Source organism: Stegodyphus dumicola, chromosome X2 (genome assembly GCF_044657685.1).
Source record: "Stegodyphus dumicola isolate Sdum_Otavi_A_Nest chromosome X2, ASM4465768v1".
Lineage (NCBI taxonomy): Eukaryota > Metazoa > Arthropoda > Arachnida > Araneae > Eresidae > Stegodyphus > Stegodyphus dumicola.
The window spans coordinates 42,729,259-42,749,364 of record NC_140781.1 but is presented as its reverse complement, the minus strand read 5'-3'; the positions used below and the strand labels follow the sequence as shown (position 1 = coordinate 42,749,364).

General features: G+C 32.2%; 1 long non-coding RNA gene across 1 annotated transcript; it reads left to right on the top strand.

Annotated features, from left to right (window-relative positions):
- The first annotated feature begins 222 nt into the window (after positions 1 to 222).
- On the top strand, positions 223 to 19,842 carry LOC146992741 (uncharacterized). Its single transcript, XR_015039168.1, has 4 exons — positions 223 to 335; positions 4,693 to 4,810; positions 15,293 to 15,395; positions 19,739 to 19,842. It is a non-coding gene; the product is annotated as an uncharacterized LOC146992741 (long non-coding RNA).
- Positions 19,843 to 20,106: the final 264 nt, after the last annotated feature.

Below are 20,106 nucleotides of genomic sequence, written 5' to 3'. Positions count from 1 at the left end.
TCTGTCGTATTAGGAAAATCAGCTTTTCTATCGATTGCAGTCGTGCTTTTAGTAACAATGTAGCACATTGCTGAAGTTTAAAACAAAGAAGGCGACTTTTGAAGTCTTATATATTAAGAAACAATATTAGATATTTCTCTTTGTGTATAATTATTCTTTAATATCAAAGTAGTTAAAATCTAACGATTCCTTTTTTTCCCCTTTTGGCCTCTTCTAGTGTAATTTGTCATCACTTTTGTGCACTCTTCGAATGCAGAACATGATATCGTGAAAGAAAAAGAATGATGATGACAAGAACGGAGGAATAATTCAGAGCAAATAGACATCTGTGGCTGGTAAGTCTTGTTTTATATCAACTTTATTTCCACTAGAAATGCTTGAATGTTATAATTTGTCCGTCCTTTTTCACATGTTGCTTTATATTGGAGCTTTACTAGTTATTTATTTTACATGAACGCGTCACATTATGTTTTGATGTTTAGGGTAGCATTTGTGCATTAATTTCGTAGGTTTTTGAATTCCATATTAAAGTGTCTGAATTGCTGCTTTCTCTATATTGTATTGTGATATTCGAAGTGAGGTTGAACTGTTAATCACACTATAATTATGAGAAGTTTGTGATTTGTTAGAGTTCTGTTGCTTCGTAGTGGTTTCAAAAGTACTGCAGTGGTGTAACTTTTTCCCTTTCGCATTACGAGGAGGAGGCTAAACATTTTCCTCTCTGTGTGGCCTAATATTTTCCCTGTCCAACGGGGTCTTCTCTTCCCAACAGGCCAGTGTAATTGCACTGCCTGTGTATAAAACAATTTTGTTTCAGTTTTTCCGAATTTAAAGTCTCTATCAAGTGCTGTTTCTCTTAAAACCATTGAAAGATAAGTGTTGAATAAAAAAGAAATGTAAATAAAAATTTAATGTATACTCGTAAAGAAAGTTAGTAGAGCCAAATTGTCTTCTGTTAAGGATGCTCAAAATGTGCTTTTTCTTAGTTGTTTTAAGCAATACTTTATTATATTTTTTCCCTAATCTGAACAATTTTGGCATATTGTGAAGTTTTATGAACCAATTTCCAAAGATCTCTTTGAAATTGATTTGATAAATAAGAATTCATTTTGAAATAAAATCAGAGATGTTTTATTATTATCGAAGTAAAATTCTGCAGACTAACTTTCAACTTGGTTTTGAAAAGCACTCTGAAAGTTTGTTTTGGACTTGTTTTCGTTCTCTTGGCAAATACATGACAGAATTATTTTTTGAAAAAGCTGATGTCTTTTGCTTATAAGAATGACTGATACAACTGTAACTGTGTCGCTGTAAAGAGCACATGTTTCCCAGTAGCTCTTTTAAAGTGTCCGTTTTTTTCTTTAATTGTGTCAATCTCCGCTAGAAGATCAGACATTGCTTCTCTGTTATTTAATGATTCCTTCATCTTATCTTCAGTTAAAAGCTGTTCCTCGTAATAAGCGCTTTCATTATCAAGGGGTCTTATAAGCACCCAATTCTTCCTTTGTAATTTTCTGATTCATTGTTTGACTTCTCTATCTTCCATATATGAAAATTCTTCGGAATGCTTTGCATTTGAGATTTGTAAGATTTTTTTGGACTTCATTTTCAGTTGATGGAAATTGTTTAAAATAGCAGATAAATTCTTTCCGGTGTTGATGGATGCATGTTGAACCACGTATGAATGAAATTCTAGCAGTGGACAAATTAAATGGAATCCTGTAAGGTACTGCTATACGCGAAATCACGCTTTACAAGTCTGCGCTCAGCAAGTACCTGCTGTATTAGAAATGATAGCCTACGAAACGTGACTTGAAGAATCATATGAGGTATGTAAAATGCAGATTGGTAATTTAGTCGTGATAAATAAACAGTCTATACGGATGACCGAAAATAATAAAAATTTAGAGGGATTAGCTATAAAGTATTTTACTCCTGGACCATGGATTAGTCATACACAGTACTTGTGTAAAAACAGATTAAAGTATATGGATTCCCTGTTTAAGAAAGGAATTTCTCTCTGACAGTATGCAGTCTGTACCATACCTGGAATAGCGAGGTGTTGCGTCTTCAGGGAAACAAAATCTTTTATTCTGTAATTTTTTACTGAAAATGTGTTTTTAAATTTTGTTACCTAGATAACAAAATTAGATAACCCTATTTTTAACTCTTTTTATATGAAAATGAAATCAAATACAGACAAAGACATAAAATTGCATTCCTTCCCTTAGTGCAGTTATGCGCAACTTTAACTTAAAGGGAGCCAATTTTGAGTTTATAAAATTTTGGCGAGCTACAAGTATCTAGTGCACTTTTAATATTTCAGTTATAAATGCATTACACAAAGTATAAAAATGTGTGGTATAATATGTTAAAAAAAGGTATACTCTTTGTATTATTTACAAAAAATTCAGCAAGATGAAAGTTAAATACAGGGAAATCATATTTTAATGTGAAATTTAACACTGCATTTTTTCTGCGAGTTTTTTTTTTTTTTTTTTTTTAACCCTCTGGTACATGCAATGATATGGCTAAATCCTTGCAGTCGTTGGGAGTTGATTTGTTATCCTGTATCTAAACATTGATTTTTACAAGTTCAGTGTTGAAAATCCTCTTTCACATTTTTAAGTAGATCAGAAGCAGGAATTTATCTTTTATTTAAAAGTTTAACTGTTCATGATTTTTCTGTTGTAGGACTATTCAAATGGCTTTTTGTGATATTCTTGATCTTAATTAGCATGAAAATCAGTTATTTCCGTTTCTAGATCAATAGAATTGTTATTTAAAATATTTGCAATCTTTTACCATTTTTCTTAAATACTAGTGTTATGTAATTGGTTTGAAGTGAATGAAGTAGTTAGCCTAATTTTAAATACACTCAAAACATCTAATTTAGAAACTAATTTAAGCTCGATGAGATTTTCCAAATGATTGTTTCAGTTTTCTTATATTTCACGCTTAAGTTCTCCAGATTTTCAAAGGGGCAAAACGTACTTTACATTATGGTAAAAATGTATATTCCTCATATTTGTGTTATATTTTCACAAAATTAATTTTGATTTAAAATGAATTTATAATACCCTTTAATTCAAAGACTTTAGTTCTCTCGCCCCCCCCCTCAAATTTAAGATTTAGTTACTATGTCTGTAAGAATGGCTAAATCATAGAACCAGGTATGTTCAATAATTTCTTCGTAAGTTTCGTTTCTGGATTTTTAAAATTCTTCTATGAAACTTTTGTAACAGAAGCTGGGATGGAACCCGGGCAGCCAGACAGAATGTCCCTTCTCTGAGTGAAAAGTTCTCTCATTTCTTTGAAAGTGACCTTATAATATTTCAGAATAAACCCTCGTAACACTAATAAATGTATATAGATTTTTTAATGTTTATTTAATGCGTGTTTGGGTCTCTTACAAAATTCTCAGCTATTATATTACTAATTCTGTATGTGAATTAACACAGTTTAATATAGAACACCTGCTTCAAGGCTAAAAGTTAAGTATTTGAATAATGTTTTACCTTTCGTCTGTTTTCAGACGCAGGTTCTATTCTACAATTTACGGAATTTCTCGGTATTGGACATCTCACATAGCTGACAAAATCTCATTCCTGTGTTTACGTTTCATAGTACAATAGGTTGAGCATCCCTACGTTAGTATATGGCTTTGATTCCTTCGAAAGAAAAAGGAGTATCTTAGTTTTCTTGAATTTTTGGTTAAAATTTTAGTATGTAGGTAATTGCAATAGCTCTTCCACGAAATTGCATTTAAATTTTTTGTAACATTTCAAAATGCTGTATCATTCAATGGCATTTGATGTGTTTTGGCTTGCTATATTGAAGCTGGGCTTGAACCCGGGCAGCTAGACAATATGTTCTTTCCCTGAGTGAAATGTTTCTATAATTACATTAAAGTCACCTGGTAATATTTCAGGATAATTTCTGGTATATCGGACTAAGCTGTCCTCTCTCATGGATGAGAGTACCTAAGTAAAAACTTAAAATTAGAAATGGTTATTGCGTTAAAATTCTGAATGAAATATTTCTTTTATGGTATGTGACTTTTATTTCCAAGATGTTCTTCGAAGTCTGTTTTTAGAGTGGTGTTTTTGTGCCCCTTTTTTAAAAAAATCTTTAAAAGTATACATGTATAGCTCTTTTAATGTTAATGTATTGCGAGTTTGATTCTTACTCTATTTTGATCTGTTATGTCACTAATTCTGTGTGTTAATTAAGATAGTTTCATATATAACACCTGCTTCAAAGCTAGCAGTAAAGTTTATTTTGTTTATTTGTGATTTAAAATTACCTGCTCTTTGTCTTTTGGTGCTATCTTTCTACCAGCACTGCAATTATTTACTCTTCTCGAAGATCATTATCCCTTTTATTCTGTGTATCCGTAATAACTGTCTAATTTTTTTTTCTTTCATTATTCATGTTGTACCCATATATTAAATACCCCTTTCGCTCACTGTACTTCTGTCGTATTAGGAAAATCAGCTTTTCTATGGATTGCAGTCGTGCTTTTAGTAACAATGTAGCACATTGCTGAAGTTTAAAACAAAGAAGGCGACTTTTGAAGTCTTATATATTAAGAAACAATATTAGATATTTCTCTTTGTGTATAATTATTCTTTAATATCAAAGTAGTTAAAATCTAATGATTGCTTTTTTTCCCCTTTTGGCCTCTTCTAGTGTAATTTGTCATCACTTTTGTGCACTCTTCGAATGCAGAACATGATATCGTGAAAGAAAAAGAACGATGATGACAAGAACGGAGGAATAATTCAGAGCAAATAGACATCTGTGGCTGGTAAGTCTTGTTTTATATCAACTTTATTTCCACTAGAAATGCTTGAATGTTATAATTTGTCCGTCCTTTTTCACATGTTGCTTTATATTGGAGCTTTACTAGTTATTTATTTTACATGAACGCGTCACATTATGTTTTGATGTTTAGGGTAGCATTTGTGCATTAATTTCGTAGGTTTTTGAATTCCATATTGAAGTGTCTGAATTGCTGCTTTCTCTATATTGTATTGTGATATTCGAAGTGAGGTTGAACTGTTAATCACACTATAATTATGAGAAGTTTGTGATTTGTTAGAGTTCTGTTGCTTCGTAGTGGTTTCAAAAGTACTGCAGTGGTGTAACTTTTTCCCTTTCGCATTACGAGGAGGAGGCTAAATATTTTCCTCTCTGTGTGGCCTAATATTTTCCCTGTCCAACGGGGTCTTCTCTTCCCAACAGGCCAGTGTAATTGCACTGCCTGTGTATAAAACAATTTTGTTTCAGTTTTTTCCGAATTTAAAGTCTCTATCAAGTGCTGTTTCTCTTAAAACCATTGAAAGAAAAGTGTTGAATAAAAAAGAAATGTAAATAAAAATTTAATGTATACTCGTAAAGAAAGTTAGTAGAGCCAAATTGTCTTCTGTTAAGGATGCTCAAAATGTGCTTTTTCTTAGTTGTTTTAAGCAATACTTTATTATATTTTTTCCCTAATCTGAACAATTTTGGCATATTGTGAAGTTTTATGAACCAATTTCCAAAGATCTCTTTGAAATTGATTTGATAAATAAAAATTCATTTTGAAATAAAATCAGAGATGTTTTATTATTATCGAAGTAAAATTCTGCAGACTAACTTTCAACTTGGTTTTGAAAAGCACTCTAAAAGTTTGTTTTGGACTTGTTTTCGTTCTCTTGGCAAATACATGACAGAATTATTTTTTGAAAAAGCTGATGTCTTTTGCTTATAAGAATGACTCTAATAATTTTGTGCATCTCCAAATCAGATGATGGTGGTTCAGTGAGTTCACTAATTTTAACACTTTTTCATTTTTGACAATATTTTAATTACTATATACAGAGCGTATTCTTAGGCCGCCGCCTTCAACATGAACAAACTTTATTCTCTTACAACTAAGCGAGCAACAGCGCCCTCTAGCCTTTTTCTTCAAATTACACAACACTCCCCACCTGAACTCGGTGGAGAGTTCATCTTTCAATAATATATTCTAGAATAATCAATTAATATTTCGACAATAAATCCTGGAGAAATGGTTAAATATAACAAACATGCATGCATAATTATAAGCACATAAAATTTTACAAAACATTAAATGATACCTATCAGCAAGGTCAGGAGAATCAAACCTAAAAATACAAAATACAAACATTAGTTAAGTTCCATATTATATAACAATTGTATAGGCCTTTTTAAGGTACCAGTAGGTGTTTTAATTATGCAAGATCTTATTTTACCATCTCTGCCTGGCATTAATTCCAAAATTTTACCTATTGTCCAAAGATTTCTGGGATGTTTGTCGTCATGAATCAAGACAATATCGTTGATTTTAAACTGAGATGCATTAGAGTGTGGAGGACAAATATTGGCAGATCTCAGATTAAAAAGATACTCTGATCTCCAACGCTTCCAAAAATGATTTAAAATATCTTGATGGTATTTATATCGTTTAATAATTGAATTTCTTGAACCAATCAAATTATTTGATGTTATTTTATTAGCAGGCAGAGATAGCAATCGTCTACCAACCAGAAAATGAGAGGGTGTTAGTGGAGAAGGTTCATTGGGATCGGTAAACACGTAGGTAATGGGTCTACAATTAATCATTGCCTGGATTTCAAGCTCTTTCACAGTAAGGGATGCTCGACCAATAATTTTGCATAAGCTGGATTTTATGGTTCGTACCATACGCTCCCAAAACCCTCCCCACCATGGACCCCTCTCAGTAATAAATTTCCAATTTATGCCTGTAGCAGAAAATAATTCTTTCACAGATGAGTCACTCAAAGTTTTAAAAATATGTTTTAGTTCTTTATCAGCTCTTTTAAAAGTCTTGGCATTATCGGAGTACACGGTGGTACACAGTCCTCGGCGAGCTAAAAATCTTCGGAAAGCTAGCAAAAAAACTTTCAGTGCTGAGATCAGTTACTATCTCTATATGTAAGGCAGGAGTGACCGCCCACGTTAACAACAGCATGTAAACTTTACCTTGCCTGTCTTTCGTAAAAAATGGACCGGCGAAGTCCAACCCGGTCACAGCAAATGGAGGCGACTCTTGGATTCTGTCTGGAGGAATGGAGCGATATCCTGTACCCCAGGACGAGCACTATATCGTTTGCATATCACACATTTTCTGATGATAGTCTTAACACGCTGTCTTCCCTTAATGATCCAATATTTGTCCCTGATCTGAGTTAGTGTCGAATTAACTCCAGCATGGAATACCCTTTCATGCGAGTCCGTGATGATCAACTCGGTAAACTTGCATTTTGAGGGTAATAGAATAGGATGTTTTAAATTCTCGTGACAGTCTGCAAATTGAATGCGACCTTTCAACCGAAGAATTCCCTCCTCATCAAGCCTTGGATTAAGGGAGTAGATGGAAGAATCGAGAATTGATTTTTTATTTGATAACTTAATTATTTCCGTTTGATACGATTCTCGTTGCGTAATTTTTACCCAATAATGTTCAGCTGCTTTAATCTCAAAAGCACTTAAAGGTCCATTCCCTGTAGACCTTTTCCGAAGCCTCCCAATAAATCTAAATACATAGGCAGTAATTCGAAGTAATTTTCCTAAAGAACTGAATTTTTCTATATGCAAAATTGGGGATTCATTGTTAATTACAGGTGCAGTCAAAATAATACTTTTTCTTAACTCCAACGATTCTGAATTTTGTTTTAATTTCTTTTGTTTTGGAAAGTTTTCAATAGGAAAACGTAACCAGTGTGGCCCATGCCACCACAAATCATTCTTAATTAGTGACCGAGCACTAATTCCTCGAGGTAGTAAATCGGAAGGATTTTGTTTCCCTTCACAATGGTTCCACAATTTTTGTTGCATATACTCTGTATTTCTGTAACACGATTGGCGATAAATGGTTTCCAATTACTTGGCGAATATTTAATCCAAGTAATGGCGATTTCGGAATCACTCCAAAAATAAACCTCCTCAATTAAATCACCAAACAATTTTTTCAAATATTTATACATTCGAGCAGCCACGAGTGCTCCCATTAACTCTAAACGAGGAAGCGTGATTGCTCTTAAAGGTGCAACTCTGCATTTCGACATGATAAAGGAAGTTTTAATTTTAGAATCACTCGTACAATATCTGAAATATGCGATGGCCCCATATGCTTTAGGACTAGCGTCCGAAAATAGGTGAAGGCTTATATTCATTGGATCATCATTAAAGAAATTTCGCTCTATCGATATTTCAGTTAAATCATTAAGTTCCTCCCGCCAAATGTTGAATTTGTCCTTAATCTTTGCAGGAAGGACCTCATCCCAGTCAGAACCGGAACACCAGATTTCTTGCATAATAATTTTCGCCCGAATAACAAAGGGTGCAATAAATCCAAATGGATCGTATATTTGGGCGATACTTTGCAAAAGTTTCCTTTTTGTAGCAAAATCGTTTCCAGTAGAAAAGTCAATTAAATTTTTTAAATTTAACTTTATATTATTTTCAATGGAATTCCAAATCATGCCTAAGAAATTCGATTCACTAGTTAATTTGTTATCTGATTCCTTAATCCCATTTAAGGCCCATAAATCCTTTAATGCTTTAGAATTAGTTCTTAATTTTCTGAAATTCATCCCAGCATCCTTAAATATGTTAACCGCATCTACAGATAACCGATATGCATCTTCAACCGTTCCTGCTCCAAAATATAGGTCGTCGACATAGACAGAAGAATTTAACATTTGGAAACTGTACTGCATTTTATCTTTATATTTTCGAATGTGATATTTTATAGTGGCGGCCAAAATGAAAGGAAATATAGTCAAACCGAAAGCTACGCGACACATTTGCATAATCTTAAAGGAGTCATTATTTTCGTTAAAGCAAAGAAATTTTAGAAATTTTCTATCACCTTCGGCAATTCCTATCATCAAAAAGGCTTTTTCAACATCTCCACAAAACGCTATCTTAAACTTACGAAAATTTAACATAATGTCTAGTATATTTGGATTTAGATTAGGTCTCGATTCAAGGCAGTCATTTAACGAATTCGTGTCCTCTGTCCTTGAGCTAGCATCGTACACAATTCTTACCTTAGTAGTTTCACTAGGTCGTATCACTGCTCGGTGAGGCATAAAATATCCCAAATTTGTATCATTATTTGGACATTCCTCCACAATTCCTTCTAATATCTGGTTCTCAATTATATTTTTATATTCCCGAAAAATCTCCGGAGTTTTACTTAGTTTATTGTGAAGGTTTGCGAATCGTTTCTTAGCTACCTCAAAATTATTTCCTAAATTATTCGGACTGTATTTCCAGATTAAATTTGCCTCATATCTTCTGTTTTTAAACTGCAAATTTCTTTCAAACTGGTCTACTATTTCGCAGTCAATATCGGAATAATCATCAGAATCATTAATTCCCATATGTTCTAATTCCCCAAAACCTTTTAAATCTTTCAACACAACAGTGTTTGTCATTGCCGCTAAATTTTCAGAACAATTTTTGTTTGTTTTATTTTTCTCGATTCCTGCGGCAACCCAACCAAACACAGAACTGACTGCGTGCAACCCTTCAGATATTTTAATTCTTTCAGAATAAACTACATTCCAGAATTCATCCCCTCCAATTAATATCTCAACATCTATGTTATTTTTTCTTGCGCAATCGGCGATCTGCAACCCCATATGCTCCATGAAGTCTGCAATTTGTTTACTAGGCACACTGATGGACGCCGAGGAAATAACATCCGAGATCAAACATTCAATTTTTATTTTATTATTTTGTTTCCAATTCTGAATTTCGATTTCAACGACCGGATAGGAATGATTCATTGCCTTCGTTGCACCAAATGAATAAACAGAAAGTCTTTCATAACGGATTGGAGTAAGTTTTAAATGGTCGGCCAATTTTTTCGTTATAAAGGATCTGTGATTGCCTTGATCAAGAATTAATCTAGTTAATTTTGATTTATACTTAGAACAAGCATAAACTGTACAAGTTTGTAATAATATTTCCCTGGCATTACAGTCATTATTATTATCACCTTGAGGAACAGAAGCAATCAATTTTAAGTTTTGAACTTTATTTCTTTCCTCAGAATTCAAAGTCAGAGATTCAGTTTCATTTTTGGAATAACCTTGTTCCAACTTTTTGTTTACAAGGGATTTATTAGTACAAATCGATTCATTGTGATACATACCGCCACATTTATTACATTTAGTTTTATTTCTGCACCTTTCTGATGTATGGAATTTTTTAAAACAAGAAAAGCAGCGGTTTTCGGATCTTAGTTTCTTTAATTTATCAGAAACATTCACTTCGCATTTAAATGACTCGTGCAAATTATCACAAAAGATGCATTTTCGGTTAACTGCAGTATGAAATGCAGCCGTGGGTGTATTTTTTACATATTTTATAGTTTCATATTTTGATTGATCGACTCGCGGAGGCACAGGATTTTTCCTTTCGCTTAATACTAGATTTGAAACTTCCCTGCATTCTATTTCCGTTTTAATAAATTGTGTTAATTCCGAAACTTCAACTTTATCTTTCGATCCTCTTTGCCGATTAAATTCCAAAACTAAATCGTCCGGAATTAATTTTAATAATATTGGAATTAATAAATGTCCATATGAGCCAGAAGTTACTTCTAAAGTTTCCAAATTACGAATCGAAACATCTAATTCGTCATATAATTTACGTAAAGCCTTTACGTTAGCAGAATTTTTAACAGCTTCTAAATTGAGAATTTTATTCATGAATGAATTAATGATCAGGTCTTTTCGACCATATCTGTCCTTTAGTAATGCTACACAAATATCATAATTACTTTCTGTTAACTCAAAGCCTGACACAACATTCGAAGCTTGTCCCGTTAAGAATGTTTTTAAGTATACAAATTTTTGTATTTTTGAAAGCGCTTCGTTTTTATGTATCGAATTTTCGAAACTATTCCAAAATTCATTCCATTGTTTGGGGTCTCCCCAAAATTTATCAATCATTAATTTTGGTAATTTCAGCGTACTAACTCCGTACTTTGGTAATAAAGCGTACTTTGGTAATAAAGCGTACTTTGGTAATTTCAGCGTACTAACTCCCACTAGAACTGGAACTTACATGCAAAATTCCATTACCACTAGACTGGTTTAAATCAGAACTTTGGGGATTCCTCGCTGGCGGTACTGCGGTAATCGCACCTAGAAACTGCTTAATTTGACTACAAGCAATTATACATTTGTCATTGTATTCTTCGCTTATACTACAATCTTCTTCGATTAAGTTAACACCAATTAACTCTTGTATTTCATCATCAAGCGTTCTCAAATTATTTTTCTTTTCGGTTAATAATTCGAAGAATTCTCGCAATTCTTTAATCAAATTTTCCTCTCCTTCAATTTTTAATTTATCTTCAATCACTTTAATTAACCTAGTAACAGACAATCTCAATGTGGAACGTTTACGTTTCAATCTATCTAACTTCTCTTCCATTTTATTTAATTTAAATACACCCACGACAGCAATAATAAATACTTACTAATGTACTACAAATAATCACTAAATAATTAATTTAAGATTTCCCTACCTTTATTTGGAATTCCATTGTCCCTCGAGTATGAAATATCCATTGAAATCGAAACACTTGGATCGAACACCTAAAATCTTCACAAAGCCTTAATTCCTTACGCCGATGCACCATCTAATAATTTTGTGCATCTCCAAATCAGATGATGGTGGTTCAGTGAGTTCACTAATTTTAACACTTTTTCATTTTTGACAATATTTTAATTACTATATACAGAGCGTGTTCTTAGGCCGCCGCCTTCAACATGAACAAACTTTATTCTCTTACAACTAAGCGAGCAACAGCGCCCTCTAGCCTTTTTCTTCAAATTACACAACAATGACTGATACAACTGTAACTGTGTCGCTGTAAAGAGCACATGTTTCCCGGTAGCTCTTTTAAAGTGTCCGTTTTTTTCTTTAATTGTGTCAATCTCCGCTAGAAGATCAGACATTGCTTCTCTGTTATTTAACGATTCCTTCATCTTATCTTCAGTTAAAAGCTGTTCCTCGTAATAAGCGCTTTTATTATCAAGGGGTTTTATAAGCACCCAATTCTTCCTTTGTAATTTTCTGATTCAATGTTTGACTTCTCTATCTTCCATATATGAAAATTCTTCGGAATGCTTTGCAATTGAGATTTGTAAGATTTTTTTGGACTTCATTTTCAGTTGATGGAAATTGTTTAAAATAGCAGATAAATTCTTTCCGGTGTTGATGGATGCATGTTGAACCACGTATGAATGAAATTCTAGCAGTGGACAAATTAAATGGAATCCTGTAAGGTACTGCTATACGCGAAATCACGCTTTACAAGTCTGCGCTCAGCAAGTACCTGCTGTATTAGAAATGATAGGCTACGAAACGTGACTTGAAGAATCATATGAGGTATGTAGAATGCAGATTGGTAATTTAGTCGTGATACATAAACAGTCCCTACAGATGACCGAAAATAATAAAAATTTAGAGGGATTAGCTATAAAGTATTTTACTCCTGGACCATGGATTAGTCATACACAGTACTTGTGTAAAAACAGATTAAAGTCTATGGATTTCCTGTTTAAGAAAGGAATTTCTCTCTGACAGTATGCAGTCTGTACCATAGCTGGAATAGCGAGGTGTTGCGTCTTCAGGGAAACAAAATCTTTTATTCTGTAATTTTTTACTGAAAATGTGTGTTTAAATTTTGTTACCTAGATAACAAAATTAGATAATCCTATTTTTAACTCTTTTTATATGAAAATGAAATCAAATACAGACAAAGACATAAAATTGCATTCCTTCCCTTAGTGCAGTTATGCGCAACTTTAACTTAAAGGGAGCCAATTTTGAGTTTATAAAATTTTGGCGAGCTACAAGTATCTAGTGCACTTTTAATATTTCAGTTATAAATGCATTACACAAAGTATAAAAATGTGTGGTATAATATGTTAAAAAAAGGTATACTCTTTGTATTATTTACAAAAAATTCAGCAAGATGAAAGTTAAATACAGGGAAATCATATTTTAATGTGAAATTTAACACTGCATTTTTTCTGCGAGTTTTTTAACCCTCTGGTACATGCAATGATATGGCTAAATCCTTGCAGTCGTTGGAAGTTGATTTGTTATCCTGTATCTAAACATTGATTTTAACAAGTTCAGTGTTGAAAATCCTCTTTCACATTTTTAAGTAGATCAGAAGCAGGAATTTATCTTTTTAAAAGTTTAACTGTTCATGATTTTTCTGTTCTAGGACTATTCAAATGGCTTTTTGTGATATTCTTGATCTTAATTAGGATGAAAATCAGTTATTTCCATTTCTAGATCAATAGAATTGTTATTTAACATATTTGCAATCTTTTACCATTTTTCTTAAATATTAGTGTTATGTAATTGGTTTGAAGTGAATGAAGTAGTTAGCCTAATTTTAAATACACTCAAAACATCTAATTTAGAAACTAATTTAAGCTCGATGAGATTTTCCAAATGATTGTTTCAGTTTTCTTATATTTCACGCTTAAGTTCTCCAGATTTTCAAAGGGGGAAAACGTACATTACATTATGGTAAAAATGTATATTCCTCATATTTGTGTTATATTTTCACAAAATTAATTTTGATTTAAAATGAATTTATAATACTCTTTAATTCAAAGACTTTAGTTCTCTCGCCCCCCCCCCTCAAATTTAAGATTTAGTTACTATGTCTGTAAGAATGGCTAAATCATAGAACCAGGTATGTTCAATAATTTTTTCGTAAGTTTCGTTTCTGGATTTTTAAAATTCTTCTATGAAACTTTTGTAACAGAAGCTGGGATGGAACCCGGGCAGCCAGACAGAATGTCCCTACCCTGAGTGAAAAGTTCTATCATTTCTTTGAAAGTGACCTTATAATATTTCAGAATAAATCCTCGTAACACTAATAAATGTATAAAGATTATTTAATGTTTATTTAATGCGTGTTTGGGTCTCTTACAAAATTCTGAGCTATTATATTACTAATTCTGTATGTGAATTAACACAGTTTAATATAGAACACCTGCTTCAAGGCTAAAAGTTAAGTATTTGAATAATGTTTTACCTTTCGTCTGTTTTCAGACGCAGGTTCTATTCTACAATTTACGGAATTTCTCGGTATTGGACATCTCACATAGCTGACAAAATTTCATTCCTATGTTTAGGTTTCATAGTACAATAGGTTGAGCATCCCTACATTAGTATATGGCTTTGATTCCTTCGAAAGAAAAAGGAGTATCTTAGTTTTCTTGAATTTTTGGTCAAAATTTTAGTATGTAGGTAATTGCAATAGCTCTTCCACGAAATTGCATTTACATTTTTTGTAACATTTCAAAATGCTGTATCATTCAATGGCATTTGATGTGTTTTGGCTTGCTATATTAAAGCTGGGCTTGAACCCGGGCAGCTAGACAATATGTTCTTTCCCTGAGTGAAATGTTTCTATAATTACATTAAAGTCACCTGGTAATATTTCAGGATAATTTCTGGTATATCGGACTAAGCTGTCCTCTCTCATGGTTGAGAGTACCTAAGTAAAGAACTTAAAATTAGAAATGGTTACTGCGTTAAAATTCTGAATGAAATATTTCTTTTATGGTATATGACTTTTATTTCCAAGATGTTCTTCGAAGTCTGTTTTTAGAGTGGTGTTTTTGTGCCCTTTTTTTAAAAAAATCTTTAAAAGTATACATGTATAGCTCTTTTAATGTTAATGTATTGCGAGTTTCATTCTTACTCTATTTTTAACTGTTATGTCACTAATTCTGTGTGTTAATTAAGATAGTTTAATATATAACACCTGCTTCAAAGCTAGCAGTAAAGTTTATTTTTTTTATTTGTGATTTAAAATTACCTGCTCTTTGTCTTTTGCGGCCATCTTTCTACCAGCACTGCAATTATTTACTCTTCTCTAAGATCATTATCCCTTTCATTCTGTGTATCCGTAATAACTGTCTAATTTTTTTTTCTTTTATTATTCATGTTGTACCCATATATTAAAAACCCCTTTCGCTCACTGTACTTCTGTCGTATTAGGAAAATCAGCTTTTCTATCGATTGCAGTCGTGCTTTTAGTAACAATGTAGCACATTGCTGGAGTTTAAAACAAAGAAGGCGACTTTTGAAGTCTTATATATTAAGAAAAAGTATTAGATATTTCTCTTTGTGTATAATTATTCTTTAATATCAAAGTAGTTAAAATCTAATGATTCCTTTTTTCCCCCGTTTTGGCCTCTTCTAGTGTAATTTGTCATCACTTTTGTGCACTCTTCGAATGCAGAACATGATATCGTGAAAGAAAAAGAACGGAGGAATAATTCAGAGCAAAAAGACATCTGTGGCTGGTAAGTCTTGTTTTATATCAACTTTATTTCCACTAGAAATGCTTGAATGTTATAATTTGTCCGTCCTTTTTCACATGTTGCTTTATATTGGAGCTTTACTAGTTATTTATTTTACATAAACGCGTCACATTATGTTTTGATGTTTAGGGTAGCATTTGTGCATTAATTTCGTAGGTTTTTGAATTCCATATTGAAGTGTCTGAATTGCTGCTTTCTCTATATTGTATTATAATATTCGAAGTGAGGTTGAACTGTTAATCACACTATAATTATCAGAAGTCTGTGATTTGTTAGAGTTCTGTTGCTTCGTAGTGGTTTCAAAAGTACTGCAGTGGTGTAACTTTTTCCCTTTCGCATTACGAGGAGGAGGCTAAACATTTTCCTCTCTGTGTGGCCTAATATTTTCCCTGTCCAACGGGGTCTTCTCTTCCCAACAGGCCAGTGTAATTGCACTGCCTGTGTATAAAACAATTTTGTTTCAGTGTTTTCCGAATTTAAAGTCTCTATCAAGTGCTGTTTCTCTTAAAACCATTGAAAGATAAGTGTTGAATAAAAAAGAAATGTAAATAAAAATTTAATGTATACTCGTAAAGAAATTTAGTGGAGCCAAATTGTCTTCTGTTAAGGATGCTCAAAATGGGCTTTTTCCTAGTTGTTTTAAGCAATACTTTATTATAATTTTTTCCTAATCTGAACAATTTTGGCATATTGTGAAGTTTTATGAACCAATTTGCAAAGATCTCTTTAAAATTGATTTGATAAATAAAAATTCATTTTGAAATAAAATCAGAGATGTTTTATTATTATCGAAGTAAAATTCTGCACACTAACTTTCAACTTGGTTTTGAAAAGCACTCTAAAAGTTTGTTTTGGACTTGTTTTCGTTCTCTTGGCAAATACATGACAGAATTATTTTTTGAAAAAGCTGATGTCTTTTGCTTATAAGAATGACTGATACAACTGTAACTGTGTCACTGTAAAGAGCACATGTTTCTCAGTAGCTTTTTTAAAGTGTCCATTTTTTTCTTTAATTGTGTCAATCTCCGCTAGAAGATCAGACATTGCTTCTCTGTTATTTAACGATTCCTTCATCTTATCTTCAGTTAAAAGCTGTTCCTCGTAATAAGCGCTTTTATTATCAAGGGGTTTTATAAGCACCCAATTCTTCCTTTGTAATTTTCTGATTCAATGTTTGACTTCTCTATCTTCCATATATGAAAATTCTTCGGAATGCTTTGCAATTGAGATTTGTAAGATTTTTTTGGACTTCATTTTCAGTTGATGGAAATTGTTTAAAATAGCAGATAAATTCTTTCCGGTGTTGATGGATGCATGTTGAACCACGTATGAATGAAATTCTAGCAGTGGACAAATTAAATGGAATCCTGTAAGGTACTGCTATACGCGAAATCACGCTTTACAAGTCTGCGCTCAGCAAGTACCTGCTGTATTAGAAATGATAGGCTATGAAACGTGACTTGAAGAATCATATGAGGTATGTAGAATGCAGATTGGTAATTTAGTCGTGATAAATAAACAGTCCATACAGATGACCAAAGATAATAAAAATTTAGAGGGATTAGCTATAAAGTATTTTACTCCTGGACCATGGATTAGTCATACACAGTACTTGTGTAAAAACAGATTAAAGTCTATGGATTTCCTGTTTAAGAAAGGAATTTCTCTCTGACAGTATGCAGTCTGTACCATAGCTGGAATAGCGAGGTGTTGCGTCTTCAGGGAAACAAAATCTTTTATTCTGTAATTTTTTACTGAAAATGTGTGTTTAAATTTTGTTACCTAGATAACAAAATTAGATAATCCTATTTTTAACTCTTTTTATATGAAAATGAAATCAAATACAGACAAAGACATAAAATTGCATTCCTTCCCTTAGTGCAGTTATGCGCAACTTTAACTTAAAGGGAGCCAATTTTGAGTTTATAAAATTTTGGCGAGCTACAAGTATCTAGTGCACTTTTAATATTTCAGTTATAAATGCATTACACAAAGTATAAAAATGTGTGGTATAATATGTTAAAAAAAGGTATACTCTTTGTATTATTTACAAAAAATTCAGCAAGATGAAAGTTAAATACAGGGAAATCATATTTTAATGTGAAATTTAACACTGCATTTTTTCTGCGAGTTTTTTAACCCTCTGGTACATGCAATGATATGGCTAAATCCTTGCAGTCGTTGGAAGTTGATTTGTTATCCTGTATCTAAACATTGATTTTAACAAGTTCAGTGTTGAAAATCCTCTTTCACATTTTTAAGTAGATCAGAAGCAGGAATTTATCTTTTTAAAAGTTTAACTGTTCATGATTTTTCTGTTCTAGGACTATTCAAATGGCTTTTTGTGATATTCTTGATCTTAATTAGGATGAAAATCAGTTATTTCCATTTCTAGATCAATAGAATTGTTATTTAACATATTTGCAATCTTTTACCATTTTTCTTAAATATTAGTGTTATGTAATTGGTTTGAAGTGAATGAAGTAGTTAGCCTAATTTTAAATACACTCAAAACATCTAATTTAGAAACTAATTTAAGCTCGATGAGATTTTCCAAATGATTGTTTCAGTTTTCTTATATTTCACGCTTAAGTTCTCCAGATTTTCAAAGGGGGAAAACGTACATTACATTATGGTAAAAATGTATATTCCTCATATTTGTGTTATATTTTCACAAAATTAATTTTGATTTAAAATGAATTTATAATACTCTTTAATTCAAAGACTTTAGTTCTCTCGCCCCCCCCCCTCAAATTTAAGATTTAGTTACTATGTCTGTAAGAATGGCTAAATCATAGAACCAGGTATGTTCAATAATTTTTTCGTAAGTTTCGTTTCTGGATTTTTAAAATTCTTCTATGAAACTTTTGTAACAGAAGCTGGTATGGAACCCGGGCAGCCAGACAGAATGTCCCTACCCTGAGTGAAAAGTTCTATCATTTCTTTGAAAGTGACCTTATAATATTTCAGAATAAATCCTCGTAACACTAATAAATGTATAAAGATTATTTAATGTTTATTTAATGCGTGTTTGGGTCTCTTACAAAATTCTGAGCTATTATATTACTAATTCTGTATGTGAATTAACACAGTTTAATATAGAACACCTGCTTCAAGGCTAAAAGTTAAGTATTTGAATAATGTTTTACCTTTCGTCTGTTTTCAGACGCAGGTTCTATTCTACAATTTACGGAATTTCTCGGTATTGGACATCTCACATAGCTGACAAAATTTCATTCCTATGTTTAGGTTTCATAGTACAATAGGTTGAGCATCCCTACATTAGTATATGGCTTTGATTCCTTCGAAAGAAAAAGGAGTATCTTAGTTTTCTTGAATTTTTGGTCAAAATTTTAGTATGTAGGTAATTGCAATAGCTCTTCCACGAAATTGCATTTACATTTTTTGTAACATTTCAAAATGCTGTATCATTCAATGGCATTTGATGTGTTTTGGCTTGCTATATTAAAGCTGGGCTTGAACCCGGGCAGCTAGACAATATGTTCTTTCCCTGAGTGAAATGTTTCTATAATTACATTAAAGTCACCTGGTAATATTTCAGGATAATTTCTGGTATATCGGACTAAGCTGTCCTCTCTCATGGTTGAGAGTACCTAAGTAAAGAACTTAAAATTAGAAATGGTTACTGCGTTAAAATTCTGAATGAAATATTTCTTTTATGGTATATGACTTTTATTTCCAAGATGTTCTTCGAAGTCTGTTTTTAGAGTGGTGTTTTTGTGCCCTTTTTTTAAAAAAATCTTTAAAAGTATACATGTATAGCTCTTTTAATGTTAATGTATTGCGAGTTTCATTCTTACTCTATTTTTAACTGTTATGTCACTAATTCTGTGTGTTAATTAAGATAGTTTAATATATAACACCTGCTTCAAAGCTAGCAGTAAAGTTTATTTTTTTTATTTGTGATTTAAAATTACCTGCTCTTTGTCTTTTGCGGCCATCTTTCTACCAGCACTGCAATTATTTACTCTTCTCTAAGATCATTATCCCTTTCATTCTGTGTATCCGTAATAACTGTCTAATTTTTTTTTCTTTTATTATTCATGTTGTACCCATATATTAAAAACCCCTTTCGCTCACTGTACTTCTGTCGTATTAGGAAAATCAGCTTTTCTATCGATTGCAGTCGTGCTTTTAGTAACAATGTAGCACATTGCTGGAGTTTAAAACAAAGAAGGCGACTTTTGAAGTCTTATATATTAAGAAAAAGTATTAGATATTTCTCTTTGTGTATAATTATTCTTTAATATCAAAGTAGTTAAAATCTAATGATTCCTTTTTTCCCCCGTTTTGGCCTCTTCTAGTGTAATTTGTCATCACTTTTGTGCACTCTTCGAATGCAGAACATGATATCGTGAAAGAAAAAGAACGGAGGAATAATTCAGAGCAAAAAGACATCTGTGGCTGGTAAGTCTTGTTTTATATCAACTTTATTTCCACTAGAAATGCTTGAATGTTATAATTTGTCCGTCCTTTTTCACATGTTGCTTTATATTGGAGCTTTACTAGTTATTTATTTTACATAAACGCGTCACATTATGTTTTGATGTTTAGGGTAGCATTTGTGCATTAATTTCGTAGGTTTTTGAATTCCATATTGAAGTGTCTGAATTGCTGCTTTCTCTATATTGTATTATAATATTCGAAGTGAGGTTGAACTGTTAATCACACT